The 20087-nt window shown below is 27.5% G+C and overlaps 1 protein-coding gene and 1 long non-coding RNA gene across 2 annotated transcripts in view; both read left to right on the forward strand.

The window, feature by feature from the left end:
* Positions 1–20087, forward strand: part of LOC109605805 (FAD synthase) — a 199285-nt gene that overhangs the window by 76133 nt on the left and 103065 nt on the right. The gene's annotated exons all lie outside the window — the stretch shown is intronic.
* LOC126265762 (uncharacterized) overlaps positions 1–20087 on the forward strand; it is a 153263-nt gene that overhangs the window by 74187 nt on the left and 58989 nt on the right. The window contains exon 3 of the long non-coding RNA XR_007548237.1: positions 13712–13815. This is a non-coding gene — a long non-coding RNA (uncharacterized LOC126265762). The remainder of the gene's footprint in view (positions 1–13711; positions 13816–20087) is intronic.

Consider the following 20087-nt stretch of genomic DNA (forward strand, 5'->3'; position numbering starts at 1 on the left):
TGTAGAATTTTCTCCAGTTTGGGAGTACAGAGAAAGTATCAGAATTACTTTTCAGCAACAGCAAAACAAGCTTGAAGGCTGAAAATGAGATACTTAACCATTTTATCCAGAATATGAAAATATAGAATTTAAATTAATCTAAAAATATATATAATAAAAAAATGTTTTACCATGTTTTCAATACAATCAATCATAAAATTGGAAGAATGAGTATTCAAGTCATTAAAAAATTGTTATAACTGCAAATATGTATATCATATTAATGTTTTGTCTTAAATAATTTTAAATTTTTGATAAAACTCAACTGAACAATGTTTTTTTATGTTTTCAGTTTGATAAAAGCTTAAGCAATTTTTGAAAATGAGATATTTAATAATTTCGTATAGTATAATTATTTAATCATTTAAAATTTATAATGACGACAAATTTAAAGACTGAAAATAGAACATTTAACAATTTGGTATGATGTATATTTAAAATATGTACTTCATAAATTATTTAAAATTTGTAATGAAATATAAGACAATGTACATTTTTTAAAAAACAATTTGTTTAAAATAGAGAAATTAATAGTAAGTTTAAGGATTATTTAAATAAATGTGAAATTTAACAATTTTGTACAATATATGAAAAAATATAAATTATAAATAAATAGAATTATATATAAGACAAATTCTTTTTTTTTTATTTTTAAATATAATTATAAAATTGAGATATAACGTGTGTTAAAATTATAAAAGAATTGTTGTAATAGCAAATATTTATATTATTTTTATGTTTACGAAGTTGAAACGTATTTTAATAAATTATATAAATTTAAATTGGGATTCAACTAGAGAATATTTTTTTTATATTTTCAGGATATGGAGAAAGTAATATAATTACGTTTCAGCAATGGCAAAACAAGCTTAACAAGCTTGAATGCTGAAAATAAAATACTTAACCATTTTATCCAGAATATGAAAATATAGAATTTTAATTAATTTAAAAATATATATATAATCTTTTGCCATGTTTTTAATACAATCAATCATAAAATTGGAAGAATGACTATTCAAGCCATTAAAAAATTGATATAACTACAAATATATATTAATAACATTATTAATATTAATGTTTTGTCTTAAATAATTTTAAATTTTTAATAAAACTCAACGAAACAATATTTTTTTTATGTTTTCAGTTTGATAATAGCTTAAGGAGCTTTTGAAAATGGGATATTTAATAATTTCGTAAAGTATAATTAAAATTTATAATGACGACAAATTTAAAAACTGAAAATGGAAGATTTAACAATTTGGTATGATGTATGCTTAAAATATGTACTTCATAAATTATTTAAAATTTGTAATGAAATGTAATTATAACAAATATTCAAATTAAATAAAACAGTTAACTAGACCAGAAAATAAATAATAGAAACTTTTCAGTGGAGTCTATCAATTAATGTCAAGGAAGTCCTTGTTTTCTAACACAATCATTAAGAGAGTGACACGAGAATCACTTACGAAGAAAAGCTGCATTGTAAACCGTTTCGTTCACAAACGAACATTCCGAATACAGTCCTGTTTCAGCTGGAGAGATGGAAACTACTCTCAACCAGGTGTTCAAATGCAGACTTTAATGCATATATATGTTACATTGTATTTATGAGCTATTGATTCTATTTAAATTATTTGAGAAAACGTACTGTTTCCTTTTCTTGTTACGATCTAGAATATATACGTTTATGTATGGGGCAAAACTGAATGCATTACACCGTAAACTTTTTACACGATCGCGCTGAAAAATCAACGGATCAAATTTACAGCCAGTTTCGCCCATTATTATTGTTACAAATGTGATTTGGATCGATGTAAAACAGGAAATTTCCTTTCGAAATTTATTCGTAATAGGGAGGAAAATCGTTCGGCATCGGAAAAGAGTACGTCCATCGTGTCCGGTTATAAAATATCGTATTTAGATTACATTTTATAATTTAACAGATTAAAATCGGGTGCTCCGATCGCGATTTAAGTTTTAAGCTTTTATCGTTCCACAGTCGGAATTGCCATCTCGCCGGCGAGAGCGTCCTTTTGAATTTCATTTTAATTAATCCCGATCGATTAAATCTCTGGAGCATATAAATACAATTATTACATTTAATTTGAATCGCTGATGCAAATGCGCCGTTTCCAATTCATACAATTTACCCAACTTGATAACTACGGCTTTGTGTTATTATTAATAATAATCTTATTGTGTTTGTGTGCAACTATAGTCCTTGTCTATGAATTGACACGTTCGGTGTTCAAGTCGGTGGTTTGTATTTATTACATATTTCATGTTTTATTTACTGTAAATTGAGGAGAACAATATAAAACTAAATTACGTACTTAAAGTCGTTTTTATACGTCATCCGTTTGAGGACCGGCAAGAAACGAAAAAAGTTCTATGGAAACATGTATTTTATGGATATTACAAAGTATATATGTGTATGAAAAACACGCATTGCAGTAATATTTCCCTCAGCGGAACGTCTTGTATTGCTCCCTCGAGTTCTGGATGAGATCAATAATACTGAAATTGTACATTTACTAGGGGCACAATATGTTCTCGTAAAACGTTTATGTGTTTACATCCAATATCTATTTCGATTAAATTAATAACGAAAATATAGACTCCCCTCCTCAATTCTCTGTCTAAACACACGTCCTGTCTCGTATCATTAAATAACAAAATTATGTTTGTAGGTTTCAAGTTTTAATTAATTGTGGGTTGTAATGAATATAACTTGTTTTTATTTCTTGAAATAACTTATAAAGACATACGTTCCAATATCGTTTATAATACATACATTTTCTAATTTAAAAATTTAGGAGATTATAATTGTAATATTTCATATATCTCTTACAAAATTGTTTTAATTATTTGACTAAAATTTAGAGGCATCAAATAATTACTTAATCCAATTGAATATTTCTACAAATTTTAATTTAATATGTCTAAGAAAACTGGAATCCTTTAAACTTAAAAATTAAAAATTTTTGTATGAATTATAAAAAAGTTTTTAACTAAGAAAGAGAAATACTATGCTGTCAGTTGAATAATTAATATATATTAGGGTGGGCCAAAAAAATCGACTATTTTATTTAAACTTCCGACACTGAAAAATTGGTTCCTAGGCACCTTTAAAAAATGCTCTACAAAGATGAGCCCTTAATTTTAAAAGATAGAAATAGAAATTACTTATAAAATTTAGAAATAAAAAAATTTTTTTTGTTAAATTCTTCAAACTTTGACGTCCGATATCTTCTAAATGGTAAGAGTTATACAAAAATTGGATAATACCTGTTCAATATCTTATAAAAAATAGAAATTTTCTGTACGATCAAGTAATGGCGAGACTGAAGAACTGAAGAAAACTAAGATGAGGAGGATCTTCCTATTAAAATTAAAAGCTCATCTTTGAAGAGCACATTTTAAAGGTGTCTAGGAACCAATTTTTCAGTGTCGGAAGTTAAAAAGGTCTTTAACAGGGGTGTTTTTGAATGTTTTTGCTCCTATGGGCTCAAATAGAAAATTTGAACTTATAATACACATGTTATTAACTCTAAGATAGTTAATATTCCAACGTTTCTTATGGAAATAACATGTGAAAAATTTCTTTCTTTCTTTAAAAGTTTGTTACTCAAGGTCAAATAAATTTAAAATAATGAGATAATATTATTTTTGTAGGGAATTTATTGCTTTACAAAAAAAGTCTCTTATGATTTATTATTTTTATTATATATATATATATATATATATATATATATATATATATTTTATTTTTATTATTATTAATTTTAATATTTATTATATCAGGTTCAATTTAAAATAATACGATTTATATAAAAATAAAAATATTGCACATATATGAGATTATAGTTTTAATTTTTTATATACTATTGAGAAAATTGCTTTGATTAATTAACTAAAATTTGGAAGACATTCACTTATTACATACTTCATTTCAATATTTTTACCAATTTTAATGTGTAAGTAACTGGAATATTTTCAACAGATTAAGCAAAAAAAAATTAACCGTTAATAATTTTATTTCAATTATAAAAAGTAGTTTTTAATTAAGAATAATACTTTTCTATTAATTGAATAATCAAAAAAGAATTATACTATTTTAATGTAAATATTTTATGTCAAATTTTCACTTTTTAAAAATAATACTATTAAATTTTTATATGATAATTTTCCAAGTGAAACATTTAAATATATTGAATATTTTTTTAATTTGTTCTCAAAAAAAGGAGATTCAATTTAATACTACTAATTATTTTCTTTTTGTTCTCGACTGATTGACTAAAATTTCGAATCTTTTGTTAAATATAAATATTTTTCAGTTGATTTCTGCTCCTTAAAGGAACTACTTAAATATTCTTTTGTTAATTTTTGTATTTCTCGGTAACAATAATACTAAAAAATACTATTTATATAAAAAAAATAAATAAATAAAAAACTGATTTGTATTTTTAATTAATGAAACAAAGATTCTATTAATTGTACAAACCTTATTATATTATTTTCACATATACATTTGGACAATCCTCCTTTATCTGATTTTAATATATATGTAATTGAGAAAATTACTTTGATTAATTAACTAAAATTTGGAAGAATAAACAGATTATGAAAAGGAATATTAAATAAATCAAATAAATGATAACTGCATTGGTTGGTCAACTAAAATTTATTTTATTTTTAATTCGAAATATCTATCAAATTAAATTTAATTAAATGGTCTGTATACTAAGAAAATTTTCAGACTTAATATATTATTTAATTTCGTATATGATGAATGTTTGAATAACACACGAAAGTTGGAAAAATCAACTTGAATATTCAGCAAATTTTTACATTTATAAAACTACAATACCAAAGTTTCCAGTAAAAACATATTTTATCTAAAACGTGTAAATATCTGAAAAATGTTTTGATTGTTAGTTGACACTAACTGACTATTTAAAAATAAAAGAAAAAAAAGTGATTTTTAATTTCTAAAAGAAAAAACTAACGAGGGAGAATTATAATATAATTTAATAGCATATTTACAAAAGGTACTTTAAAGTTGAAACATTTAACGGAACAAAATGATACCTTTTAGTCTAAAATATAGAAAACAATAAATAAACAAATACAACTTGTTGCTCCACTTGCATTTTTTCTGTCAATTGCAGCACGAAGTTGCGGTTTTCTAAGAAAATCACACGTGATAACACCACGTTTCGCATTTTCATTTTACTTTTTAGCCGGTCATTATTATTTCAATTTCAGCCACGTCCGTCTGTATAATTTGAATTTTTTTCTTCACATATTCAATACATGCTACCACAGTAATTAGGTGTGTTCGTACATGGCTCATTCACGCTCAAACCTCTAAATACACGTAATCGTCTAGGAAACGAGACGAGTGTTCTCGGAATCGTTGGCGAACTAATTGATTGGCGACAAAACAAAAAGAATGGTCGGCTGGAGTTTAAGTATTTTCCAGAATCGTCCTTTTTCTCACGTCGTTATTATTTGCGTAGGACACGCCGCACTGCTAAAGAAGAATAGTGGCTTTGTTTAAATTACTGGAAGTTTATGCGTTGCATATTGCAATAGGATTCAAAAAATACTGCAACAGCTGTCAAGTACTTGGTTTATGGTTTCTGAGCACCAAGGTAAGTAATGTTTCCCCGGCTATTTTTAGAGTAAGTAATAAATTTAAACATTTGCAATTCAATATGGCAACTAATTCAAATTGGGGCTGCTACAGTTTTGCAGACGTTCACTTTTACGTCTCTAAGAAAATGCTGTATTGTATGTAACACAATTTTCGTCTGGGTGAGCACAATCGATATTATGAGTGAGCTTTTCAAGTTTCAAGTAATCAAAAATTATGACAATGTTCTCAGTATTACTAATACTAGATATGAAGAATAGTCACGTCATATACATCTTCTTCACTTGTTTCTTCATGTTCACCTTGATAGATTACGATAATGAAATTTATATATATATATATATATATATATATATATATATATATATATATATATATATATATATTTAAATCTAATTATTCCATTTTCTTCACAAATGAAATTTAAAATATAATAATATATCCTTTTTTTAACACAATAATGAGATTTAAAATTGATCTAAAGAACTTTATAAGTGAAAAAAAGTGTTATGAATAGAACGAGCTTTTCAAATTTGAGTATTATGTGTTAAGTATTATAAACAGAATGTTCTTAACGCAGCTTATATGAAGATGAAAATGTGTAGTAATATCAATTTTGTTCAATGTTTTCTGCATTTTCAAGTTGATAAATTACATTAAACAACCGGTATTTTAAGTTTCATTTAATTTTAGTTAATATCGTGTATTTCAATATTAATTTTTAAATCTAATTAGTCAATTATTATAGTAATAATTTACGTATGAATGAACAACAATGAATCTTTTTTATGAGCTTAAGATGAAGATTTATAAGTAAATATAATTTTGTTCATTGTTTTCGTCATTTTTAACTTGATAAATTATGTTAGAGAAGTGGTATTTTAAGTTTTATTTAATTTTAGTTAATTTTGAGGATTTCATTTTATTTTTATAAATCTAATTAGTCAACTTTGATCAGAAGTAATATTTAAATAGTGTTTTTCTTTTGTTATTCATTTTCAACTTGATAAATTACCTCAAATAAGCAGTATTCTAAGCTTTATTTAATTTTAGTTAATATCGAGGATTTTATTATTTTTTTTTTCATCTAATTAGTCAACTATAATCACTTACGGATTTATGAACAAAATCCTTTTTATGAGCTTTTCAAATGAAAAAACGGTTATAAACAAAATATTCTCAACGTAACTCATACCAAAGATGAAGATTTATAAGTAAATACAATTTTGTTCAATGTTTTCGTCATTTTTAACTTCATAAATTAAGTTAGAGAAGTGGTATATTAAGTTTTATTTGATTTTAGTTAATTTTGAGGATTTCATTTTATTTTTATAAATCTAATTAATCAATTTTGATCAAAAGTAATATTTAAATCGAGTTTTTCTTTTGTTAACACAAGAACGAGAGATTTACGTACTTATGAACAAAATCCTTTTTATGAAATTTTCAATTGAAAATAGGGGTTATGAACATAATGTTCTCAATGTAACTTATACCAAAGATGAAGATTTATAAGTAAATACAATTTTGTTCAATGTTTTGGTCGTTTTTAACGTGATAAATTACGTTAGAGAAGTGGTATATTCAGTTTTATTTAATTTTAGTTAATTTTGAGGATTTCATTTTATTTTTATAAATCTAAGTCTAGTCAACTTTGATCAGAAGTAAAATTTAAATCGTGTTTTTCTTTTGTTAACACAAGAACGAGGGATTTTTATGTGATTTTCAAGTAAAAAAGGGGTAATGAACATAATGTTCTCAATCAACTCATATCAAAGATGAAGATTTATAAGTAAGTCCAATTTTGTTGAATGTTTTCTTCATTTTCAACTTGATAAATTACCTCAAATAAGCAGTATTTTAAGCTTTATTTAATTTTAGTTAATATTAATATTATTTAATTTTAGTTAATATTATATTTTTTTTCAATCTAATTAGTCAACTATAATCACTTATAATTTAAGTTGTGTTTTTTTTGTTCAACCAACGAGATATTTACAAATGAATGAACAAAATCCTTTTTATGTGGGAAAAAAGGGTTATGAGTAAAATGTTTTCAATGTAGCTCTCACAAAAGATGAGGATTTGTAAGAAATGTCACCCACGTACACTTTGTTTACGTTTTCTTTTATTTTCAACTGGATAAATTACCTTAATTAAATGGATTTTTAAGCTTATTTAATTTTTTGCAGTGGAATTTATAAGACAGTGTCAAATACTTGGTTTATGGTTAGTGAGTACCAAAGTAATTTCCATAGTCAGCAATAAATTTGAAGATTTGCAATTTAATACAGAACTAATCGAAACTGGGGCCGCCACATTTTTGCAGACGTTCAATTTTACGTCTCCAAGAAAATACAGTATCGTACATTCCATAAACAAAGTTAAAAATAATTTAATATGGAACGTATATAATAAAAAACGAACAAGAAAACTTTTCAATCTTATCATGAAAGTTAGACACAAGGAGAGGGAAGAGAGAAACCGGAATACTAGTAGAGCAGGAGGGAGAGCGGGAGCGTCAGGCATCGACTACGATGGAGAGTTTCAGCAAAATGAACTGATTTAATTCCGAATATGATTACATCGAAATTTAAAATTCAAAGTAAATGCGGAATATCATTCGGACCCATATGTATGTAAATGTGATGAAAAATGAATATTTAAATACATGAATTCAAATTAACTTGGCGAAATTTATTTTTGTTTAATAAAAACAAAGTGAGACAAACGCTAATGTATTTTTCGTTTGGATTACACGCCCCAGTGACTATCAGCAACTCGATTTTCTTTTTTTTTTTTTTTTTTCTAAATACAAATTCGTTCTAAAATGTCGGATAATTTGCCTGTTGTTTTTGGGTCTTCTTTTTTTTTTCGTAAAAATGGCGTCTACGTTATTTTATTGCCTCGTTTATTGAAAGTCCTTTTTAATCCAGTTTTAGTAATTATGGTCGACCTTAAATTTATTTTATATTGCGTTCAATCGGAACAAGGAACACAAACAAACATTAGTGGAAATAAAGAGAATATTAAATTACTAAACTCCCGCCAGGAGCATCACAAAGCTTTCCTGGTTAAAAGCTGTATTAAAGGATAATGTTGATACGCTGATTTTTGTATTATTTACTCCTAATCTATGTTTCCATTCAAAGCTGTTTTTATTTTATCCTTACCTGTGTAAAGTATATAATTTAAACTGTTGTTTTATTTTGCCCCACATGTGTAATTTATATTTATATATATTTTTGGTATACAAAATAAATAACATAGAATTTAAAATGGGCTTTAGTAACCCAAATAGAATTATTTATACATATTTGAGTACCTTCTTTGGGACAATAACGTCAGCCCTTTTTGGTATATCTTTTATAAAATATTATCCACATACATTCCAAACCCCTTGCGTTTTAAAGAAAAGAAAAAACTGTTTTCAACACGAACACGTCAACGAAAAGGAGACGAGGAGGAGATGCAGAAGGCAATTATGACGCATATTAATGAAATATGAGACAATTTTCTTTTATCTTTTCGATTACAGACTCTCTTGTAATACTTATGAATATGTAATAAAACTTAAATAAAACTTATTAAGCCCTAAATAACGTAAAAGCATAAAGATAAAACACAACTCTGCGCCACGAACAGGGGAAAACTTCCACTATAAATCCACAACTTTATAAATTAAGCTGCGTAAATGAGACTCTACAAAAGTCAGATTAATGATCAAAATAAATGTAAATAAGACACCGAGAGATGAGAATAAAACGCTCATAAATTACAGTTTTATTCCCAGGTAGCTGAACCTGAATGACTTAAAAAAAATTAGATCTTTGACAGATTATCTTTCCGGAATTTACGTCTGTTCCACGAATCTTCTAATATAAATTACGTTAATGAAATGGATTTTTAAGCTTATTTAATTTTGGTTAATTTCGAGGATTCTATTTATGTATTTTTTTTTAATTCTAACCGTGGAACTTTGTTCACGAGTAAAGTTTAAATTGTGTTTCTCTTTTGTTAACACAATAGTGGGTATTTTCGAATGGCTGAGCTTAATTCATTTTATGAGCTTTTTTAGTTAGGAAAAAAATTATCATTTCAACGTTCTCAATGTAGTTCCTACGAAAGTTGAAGATTTATAAGAAATGTCACACTTTTTCCCCATTTCCACCCTGATAAAATATTTGAGTGAAAAAGATTTTCGAATGGATGATCAAAATCAATCAATTTTATGAGCACTGAACAATCTAGTTCATACCAAAAGGCGAAGATTTGTAAGAAATGTCAGTCACGTACGCCTCGTTCACTTTTTTCTTCATTTCCACCTCGATATTGGTTTTAAATCCGTCCAGCTCCGAAGCAAAAGAAAAAAAAAGAGTGAAGTAAAAAAAGCCAAAGCACATAAATTACCGGTTAATTATAGTCGGGGGCACAATTTCGTAATTTAATGCGGTATCGATGCGTTTTTAAAATCTCTTTATTACAGGTTTAGTATCTCATTGTATTATAATTTAATTGTGATCCGGTATCGAAGTGCCGTGTGGAACGCACAAAATATGTAATACAACCGGCCGTACAAAACTCTTGAATAATATCAAGACGGACGGTGCATAACCGGTTCTCTCTTATCCAGGGCAGCAACAACCTTTGTCTCCTTTTCAAATGCGGTTCACTTAGTTCAAGACAAATATTAATAGATCATAAAACATTTTTATACGAAACCGCTGCTCTGTTATCTGTTTTCTAATTTTAGTTTTTTTTTCGTGACAGTTTTAGTAAATAATGGCTTTAAACTTTTCTGTTTTATTAATATTAATTGTGATTTAACATGTGTATATTTTACATGGAAGATTAGAACTAATGGTTATTGTTTTGTTTACTTAAAATTGTCTAAAATTTATGTTGGCTCTATGACTTTATGATATATAAAACACATTCATTCATTTTTCAAGCATGAACTTTCAACTACATAAGTTTATTTTAATCCTTTATGTATTTTGGTATCCTGAAATGAGATAAAAAAGCTGTTTTGAGCTGAAATAAATTAAAATCAGGTATGTTTAGAATGTAAATTTCTCAAATAATCGTTCAAGATCAGTATTGAAATCAAGTGACCGGTTGTACATATTTTGGTTCCAATTACAATCGAAGGAGGGATGTGTATTAAGCAAAAGTAAAACATACTTGTTTTTTATACCGTCAACAAAAGTGTATAAACTGAAAATTAGCCTTTCCTAACCTAATAATAATAGATTCAATGTATTTTTAGAAGTAAAAACTTCTTTAGCTGCGTTGGGCACTTTTTGGTAAGTAAATATTATGCGTTCGCGTCATTGACACGCTCATGACTGACGCATGCGCAGTGTGCTGTGCGCCTCAGACACTTTTTGGATGGGTGAAATCTCGTGCGTTCGCGTCACCGACATGCTTATACCAGTATATCTATAGTTATACAGTTGACGTATAGTGCTGTGTATATCTTATAAGTGAAATTGAATGGATTTAGTGAAAAATTTATTTAAATATGTCCAATGATCGGAAACTGAGTACTACAAAACATAAAACGACAATCGATGCCACTTTTACACCATACTCAAATAAATTTGAATCAAACATTTTCATTTCTTACTTTAGTTACCATAAGCCCATTGTATATTTTTTAGAACAAAATGAAATAATTGAAAGTAAAAAAAGTCTAAGTATTTTTGAAATTAATGATGATAATGATGCAAACAATTAAAATAATGTTAAAAATAAAGTACCTTGAAATTTAAGTAAATACAAATATTATCCATAAATAATATGATTGTATATTAATTGTTATTTCAATTGAATTGTATTTATATTTTGTCATGATCTTGTACAGCCTGTAATATATTTAAATAATAAAGTACCATATAAACATACATAAAATTGCAGATCGGAGTGTCAATAGATGTGAAAACCAGATTGATGTTGTTAAATTTAATTCAAACATTATGAATTTTCAAATTTTAATACTAAAAGTTTTCACTTCAACTTCATTTTTTTTATATTTAATATTATTATTATTATTATTATTTGTGACATTTACATTTATTAATTGAATGTTGTTAATGAAAATAATAATAATTAATTATATTTTAATAGAACATGTATAAAATTTATTTTAAACATATTAATAACCATTAGATGTGACAGAAAATCATTATTGCCTAGTTATTAATCAATATTAATGTGAATTTAGATTGTGCATTAAACCGATGAGTCACGCAGATAACTGTACCGGTTATTTTTTTCAGATTCCTGTATATTCCCAACACTGTCAAGTTAAAAACGATTTCTTCAGCAAACGAATAAAAGTTGCACTGACAGACTGGGCAGAGATACTTACACATACAACGCACACATTTTAAGCATTTTAATTGTTTTGTTGCATGCCACTACGTCAAAGAAACTGATTTATGATTCCAGTTGACCGGACTTCTTTTTTGTTCTTAATTACATCAAGAATGTTGTTTTCATTGTTGTTTCTCGTAATCATTCTTAGCTTTTCGACTTTGCTCAGCTAATGGATGTGAACTAATAATGATGGCCGATAATTGAATGGGAAAACGGCCCCGCTGAATTTTATGAACGATGACAAATAATTCAAATACGTACACACAGTACGAATCGGCGGGAGTTAATAATCCCCTTTGCCCCGACGAAAACAAAGGAATTGTGCAAATCCTTTTTGCCATTTCTTTTTGAATAGTGTATCTGACAGAGGTGTAATTTCGAAAATGGGAAATGGCAGAGAACACGTACACAAATAAAGGGAAAACAAAGCAAGCAGTAATAGATTAGATGATTTTGTTTTTATTGTTACTGTTTGCTGAACGCAAATAATGGAAAGCGCATTATTTGTTGAAATTTATTATGTGGATTAAGCAGAATAAATTGTGAAGCGAAAAAAATCATTTTAAGATAAATAATTATTCCGGATGAAATATAGAGAAAAACATTGTCATATCGTCGGAAAAATATAGCATAAAACGTAAATAAATTCCATTTTATGAAGCAAGTATGAAAATAAAAACGAAACAAGAAAAAGCAAATAAAAAGCGAGCTCACACACATATAAATTACTTTTTAATATCACAGCACCATGAATCATTGTCGACCAAACGCCCGCCACCCTCTCCATGACGACCCCCCCCCCCCCCCCCCCCCGACAATTCCAGCCTGCCCCTTTCTGCACCCTTTGAAAAATCTGCAGCCGCGAAATTTTTACAAATTTAATAAATCGCTCAGCCACCCGTTTTCGCTGCATACTCTCCAAATCGATTCCCTTCGCCTCGCCATTTTTGTTTCCACTTATGTGTTTGCAGGAGGTCAACTTCAACACAATAACACATTTTTATCTAAATAATTTATTATATTTCTTCTAATTTAAATAAAATATTTCATATGAATTAAATTTTACAGACATACAAACATTTTAATTTAATTTTTTTAAATTGTTTATACCTAAACTACTATAATATTACAATTAATTAAGATTTAAAATATTTTAATTATAGGCGAAGGCTAAATATGATTGATTTTGAAGTATTCGAGCTAATTAAAATTAATTATTAAATAAAAAATAAAGGTTTAAGATAGATATCTTAATACTTCTAAATAATAATGTGTCGTCATTAAATAAAGCTAACATTTAATAATAATGAATATTTATTTTTTTTATACACAGAAAATTGAATTGGTAAGACAAGTCAGCCAACAATTAATAAATACCCATTATAATAAACATAAAACACTGTATTTAATGAAAAATGTCTCCGAACAATATAATAGGACGCATTCAATTATTTTCTATATATAAAGTAGGTTTTAGGCAACGTCGAGAGTAAAACACAAATCGTTGCCGGCATAATAAAACATAAAGCCCCGCGCTATTTCGGAAACGTTACGGCCATACACTTCGAAATTAATGTTACGTTAATATTGATAAAGTTACTTGTGAGTAATGGCATTACTTTGTTTCAGTCAGTTTTCGTCTACCCCATATTCCCGGCTAATTCTTTCACGGGGCCGCAGCCTGAAAAATACGATTCCAGATACGGGGCGCCGACGTTCCTCCACACCACAACGTACGTGAGTTTGTTTTATTGTATATTGTTCGAAAACACTATGAAATTCGTTGCAGCGAGAACGAAATTGTTAAAAATAATAACAATTTTTATATAAAACCATTAAAAAAAAAATAGAATCATAATCAGTTGTGATGGTAAATAAATCATTTATGATTTATTTAATGTCACAAATAAAAAAAAATAAAATATAATTTCTCCAAAATTAAATTTTGGAGAAATTGTGTTTTAATTTTCGTATATTTTGAGGTATCCGGTTTCACTCAACATATTAATACGTTTAAGATTGTTTCGGCAGAGTAGAAAGAATAAATAAATGTCTAAGATTGTCAGGATCTTCAATATATTGAAATCTATCACTCAGGAAGGAAGTTTATATTGATTCCCTTTTATATCGTTTAAATCCATGTTGGACAGAAGTAAAAAGCACATATCGCATAAAATAATTTGAAATTTTAGTTTTTATAGCATATTCTAAAACTTTCGACAGAGTAGAAAGGATAAATAAAGGTCTAAGATTGTCAGGATCTTCAATATATTGAAATCTATCATTCAAGAAGGAAGTTTATTTTGATTTCCTTTTATACTGTCTAAATCCATGTTGGATAGAGGTAAAAAGTACATGTCGCATAAAATAATTTGAAATTTTAGTTTTTATGGGTATTCTAAAACTTTCGACAGAGTAGAAAGAATAAATAAGGGTCTAAGGTTGTCAGGATCTTCAATATATTGAAATCTCATTCAGGAAGGAAGTTTATTTTGATTCCCTTTTATACCGTCTAAATCCATGCTGGACAGAAGTAAAAAGCACATGCCATATAAAATAATTTGAAATTTTAGTTTTTATGACATATTCTAGAACTTTCGATGGAGTAGAAAGAATAAATAAAGGTCTAAGATTGTCAGGATCTTCAATACATTGAAATCTATCATTCAGGAAGGAAGTTTATTTTGATTCTCTTTTATACCGTCTAAATCCACGTTGGACAGAAGTAAAAAGTCCATGTCGCATAAAATAATTTGAAATTTTAGTTTTTAGGGCATATTCTAAAACTTTCGACAGAGTAGAAAGAATAAGTAAAGGTCTAAAATTGTCAGGATCTTTAATATATTGAAATATATCGTTCAGGAAGGAAGTTTATATTGATTCCCTTTTATACCATCTAAATCCATGTTGGACAGAAGTAAAAAGCACATGTCGCATAAAATAATTTGAAATTTTAGTTTTTAGGGCATATTCTAAAACTTTCGACAGAGTAGAAAGAATAAATAAAGGTCTGAGATTGCCAGGATCTTTAATATATTGAAATCTATCATTCAGAAAGGAAGTTTATTTTGATTCCCTTTTATACCATCTAAATCCATGTTGTACAGAAGTAAAAAGCACATGTCGCATAAAATAATTTGAAATTTTAGTTTTTATGACATATTCTAAAACTTTCGACAGAGTAGAAAGAATAAATAAAGGTCTAAGATTGTCAGGATCTTCAATACATTGAAATCTATCATTCAGGAAGGAAGTTTATTTTGATTCCCTTTTATACCGTCTAAACCCATGTTGTACAGAAGTAAAAAGCACATGTCGCATAAAATAATTTGAAATTTTAGTTTTTATAGCATATTCTAAAACTTTCGACAGAGTAGAAAGAATAAATAAAGGTCTAAGATTGTCAGGATCTTCAATATATTGAAATCTATCATTCAGGAAGGAAGTTTATATTGATTCCCTTTTATACCTTCTAAATCCACGTTGAACAGAAGTAAAAAGTGCATGGCGCATAAAATAATTTGAAATTTTGGTTTTTATGACATATTCTAAAACTTTCGACAGAGTAGAAAGAATAAATAAAGGTCTAAGGTTGTCAGGATCTTCAATATATTGAAATCTATCATTCAGGAAGGAAGTTTATATTGATTCCCTTTTATACCTTCTAAATCCACGTTGAACAGAAGTAAAAAGTGCATGGCGCATAAAATAATTTGAAATTTTGGTTTTTATGACATATTCTAAAACTTTCGACAGAGTAGAAAGAATAAATAAAGGTCTAAGGTTGTCAGGATCTTCAATATATTGAAATCTATCATTCAGGAAGGAAGTTTATTTTGATTCCCTTTTATACCGTCTAAACCCATGTTGTACAGAAGTAAAAAGCACATGTCGCATAAAATAATTTGAAATTTTAGTTTTTATGACATATTCTAAAACTTTCGACAAAGTAGAAAGAATAAATAAAGGTCTAAGATTGTCAGGATCTTTAATATATTGAAATATATCGTTCAGGAAGGAAGTTTATATTGATTCCCTTTTATACCATCTAAATCCATGTTGGACAGAAGTAAAAAGCATATGTCGCATAAAATAATTTGAAATTTTAGTTTTTAGGGCATATTCTAAAACTTTCGACAGAGTAGAAAGAATAAATAAAGGTCTGAGATTGCCAGGATCTTTAATATATTGAAATCTATCATTCAGAAAGGAAGTTTATTTTGATTCCCTTTTATACCATCTAAATCCATGTTGTACAGAAGTAAAAAGCACATGTCGCATAAAATAATTTGAAATTTTAGTTTTTATGACATATTCTAAAACTTTCGACAGAGTAGAAAGAATAAATAAAGGTCTAAGATTGTCAGGATCTTCAATACATTGAAATCTATCATTCAGGAAGGAAGTTTATTTTGATTCCCTTTTATACCGTCTAAACCCATATTGTACAGAAGTAAAAAGCACATGTCGCATAAAATAATTTGAAATTTTAGTTTTTATGGGTATTCTCAAACTTTCGACAGAGTAGAAAGAATAAATAAAGGTCTAAGATTGTCAGGATCTTCAATATATTGAAATCTATCATTCAGGAAGGAAGTTTATTTTGATTCCCTTTTATACCGTCTAAATCCATGTTGTACAGAAGTAAAAAGCACATGTCGCATAAAATAATTTGAAATTTTAGTTTTTATGACATATTCTAAAACTTTCGACAAAGTAGAAAGAATAAATAAAGGTCTAAGATTGTCAGGATCTTTAATATATTCAAATATATCGTTCAGGAAGGAAGTTTATATTGATTCCCTTTTATACCATCTAAATCCATGTTGGACAGAAGTAAAAAGCACATGTCGCATAAAATAATTTGAAATTTTAGTTTTTATGACATATTCTAAAACTTTCGACAGAGTAGAAAGAATAAATAAAGGTCTAAGATTGTCAGGATCTTCAATACATTGAAATCTATCATTCAGGAAGGAAGTTTATTTTGATTCCCTTTTATACCGTCTAAACCCATGTTGTACAGAAGTAAAAAGCACATGTCGCATAAAATAATTTGAAATTTTAGTTTTTATGGGTATTCTCAAACTTTCGACAGAGTAGAAAGAATAAATAAGGGTCTAAGGTTGTCAGGATCTTCAATATATTGAAATCTCATTCAGGAAGGAAGTTTATATTGATTCCCTTTTATACCTTCTAAATCCACGTTGAACAGAAGTAAAAAGTGCATGGCGCATAAAATAATTTGAAATTTTGGTTTTTATGACATATTCTAAAACTTTCGACAGAGTAGAAAGAATAAATAAAGGTCTAAGGTTGTCAGGATCTTCAATATATTGAAATCTATCATTCAGGAAGGAAGTTTATTTTGATTCCCTTTTATACCGTCTAAATCGATGTTGGACAGAAGTAAAAAGCATATGTCGCATAAAATAATTTGAAATTTTAGTTTTTATGACATATTCTAAAACTTTCGACAGAGTAGAAAGAATAAATAAAGGTCTAAGATTGTCAGGATCTTCAATATATTGAAATCTATCATTCAGGAAGGAAGTTTATATTGATTCCCTTTTATACCTTCTAAATCCACGTTGAACAGAAGTAAAAAGTGCATGGCGCATAAAATAATTTGAAATTTTGGTTTTTATGACATATTCTAAAACTTTCGACAGAGTAGAAAGAATAAATAAAGGTCTAAGGTTGTCAGGATCTTCAATATATTGAAATCTATCATTCAGGAAGGAAGTTTATTTTGATTCCCTTTTATACCGTCTAAACCCATGTTGTACAGAAGTAAAAAGCACATGTCGCATAAAATAATTTGAAATTTTAGTTTTTATGACATATTCTAAAACTTTCGACAAAGTAGAAAGAATAAATAAAGGTCTAAGATTGTCAGGATCTTTAATATATTGAAATATATCGTTCAGGAAGGAAGTTTATATTGATTCCCTTTTATACCATCTAAATCCATGTTGGACAGAAGTAAAAAGCATATGTCGCATAAAATAATTTGAAATTTTAGTTTTTAGGGCATATTCTAAAACTTTCGACAGAGTAGAAAGAATAAATAAAGGTCTGAGATTGCCAGGATCTTTAATATATTGAAATCTATCATTCAGAAAGGAAGTTTATTTTGATTCCCTTTTATACCATCTAAATCCATGTTGTACAGAAGTAAAAAGCACATGTCGCATAAAATAATTTGAAATTTTAGTTTTTATGACATATTCTAAAACTTTCGACAGAGTAGAAAGAATAAATAAAGGTCTAAGATTGTCAGGATCTTCAATACATTGAAATCTATCATTCAGGAAGGAAGTTTATTTTGATTCCCTTTTATACCGTCTAAACCCATATTGTACAGAAGTAAAAAGCACATGTCGCATAAAATAATTTGAAATTTTAGTTTTTATGGGTATTCTCAAACTTTCGACAGAGTAGAAAGAATAAATAAAGGTCTAAGATTGTCAGGATCTTCAATATATTGAAATCTATCATTCAGGAAGGAAGTTTATTTTGATTCCCTTTTATACCGTCTAAATCCATGTTGTACAGAAGTAAAAAGCACATGTCGCATAAAATAATTTGAAATTTTAGTTTTTATGACATATTCTAAAACTTTCGACAAAGTAGAAAGAATAAATAAAGGTCTAAGATTGTCAGGATCTTTAATATATTCAAATATATCGTTCAGGAAGGAAGTTTATATTGATTCCCTTTTATACCATCTAAATCCATGTTGGACAGAAGTAAAAAGCACATGTCGCATAAAATAATTTGAAATTTTAGTTTTTATGACATATTCTAAAACTTTCGACAGAGTAGAAAGAATAAATAAAGGTCTAAGATTGTCAGGATCTTCAATACATTGAAATCTATCATTCAGGAAGGAAGTTTATTTTGATTCCCTTTTATACCGTCTAAACCCATGTTGTACAGAAGTAAAAAGCACATGTCGCATAAAATAATTTGAAATTTTAGTTTTTATGGGTATTCTCAAACTTTCGACAGAGTAGAAAGAATAAATAAGGGTCTAAGGTTGTCAGGATCTTCAATATATTGAAATCTCATTCAGGAAGGAAGTTTATATTGATTCCCTTTTATACCTTCTAAATCCACGTTGAACAGAAGTAAAAAGTGCATGGCGCATAAAATAATTTGAAATTTTGGTTTTTATGACATATTCTAAAACTTTCGACAGAGTAGAAAGAATAAATAAAGGTCTAAGGTTGTCAGGATCTTCAATATATTGAAATCTATCATTCAGGAAGGAAGTTTATTTTGATTCCCTTTTATACCGTCTAAATCGATGTTGGACAGAAGTAAAAAGCATATGTCGCATAAAATAATTTGAAATTTTAGTTTTTATGACATATTCTAAAACTTTCGACAGAGTAGAAAGAATAAATAAAGGTCTAAGATTGTCAGGATCTTCAATATATTGAAATCTATCATTCAGGAAGGAAGTTTATATTGATTCCCTTTTATACCTTCTAAATCCACGTTGAACAGAAGTAAAAAGTGCATGGCGCATAAAATAATTTGAAATTTTGGTTTTTATGACATATTCTAAAACTTTCGACAGAGTAGAAAGAATAAATAAAGGTCTAAGGTTGTCAGGATCTTCAATATATTGAAATCTATCATTCAGGAAGGAAGTTTATTTTGATTCCCTTTTATACCGTCTAAACCCATGTTGTACAGAAGTAAAAAGCACATGTCGCATAAAATAATTTGAAATTTTAGTTTTTATGACATATTCTAAAACTTTCGACAAAGTAGAAAGAATAAATAAAGGTCTAAGATTGTCAGGATCTTTAATATATTGAAATATATCGTTCAGGAAGGAAGTTTATATTGATTCCCTTTTATACCATCTAAATCCATGTTGGACAGAAGTAAAAAGCATATGTCGCATAAAATAATTTGAAATTTTAGTTTTTAGGGCATATTCTAAAACTTTCGACAGAGTAGAAAGAATAAATAAAGGTCTGAGATTGCC

The sequence above is a fragment of the Aethina tumida genome, chromosome 5, assembly GCF_024364675.1.
Source record: "Aethina tumida isolate Nest 87 chromosome 5, icAetTumi1.1, whole genome shotgun sequence".
NCBI classification, from domain to species: Eukaryota; Metazoa; Arthropoda; class Insecta; order Coleoptera; family Nitidulidae; genus Aethina; species Aethina tumida.